Below are 333 nucleotides of genomic sequence, written 5' to 3'. Positions count from 1 at the left end.
TATTAGTATAACTGGTACGTTTTACTGTGTATATAATTATCCCATAATTGTTTGATTTTAAATACAAGTAAATATATTTTATTTATTAATTATTCTCGTTTAAATTGTACAATATGGGTATATTTTGACTATTTCGTATCAATTGTTGTATTAGCTCAACATGTACGTTTTTATTTGTAGATAATTATTATGTAATTAGTTTAATTTTTAAGTACCCAAAATTATTTATTTTAATTATTTTCGTTTTAAATACCCAGCCCAAACCCTAACTAATACATATATATATAAATCCTTTTTCTTTCTTTTTCTTCTTCGTTTTCACGCAGCCGCCAC

The sequence above is a fragment of the Asparagus officinalis genome, chromosome 8 (genome assembly GCF_001876935.1).
Source record: "Asparagus officinalis chromosome 8, Aspof.V1, whole genome shotgun sequence".
Classification (NCBI taxonomy): domain Eukaryota; kingdom Viridiplantae; phylum Streptophyta; class Magnoliopsida; order Asparagales; family Asparagaceae; genus Asparagus; species Asparagus officinalis.
This window is presented reverse-complemented; position numbering follows the sequence as displayed.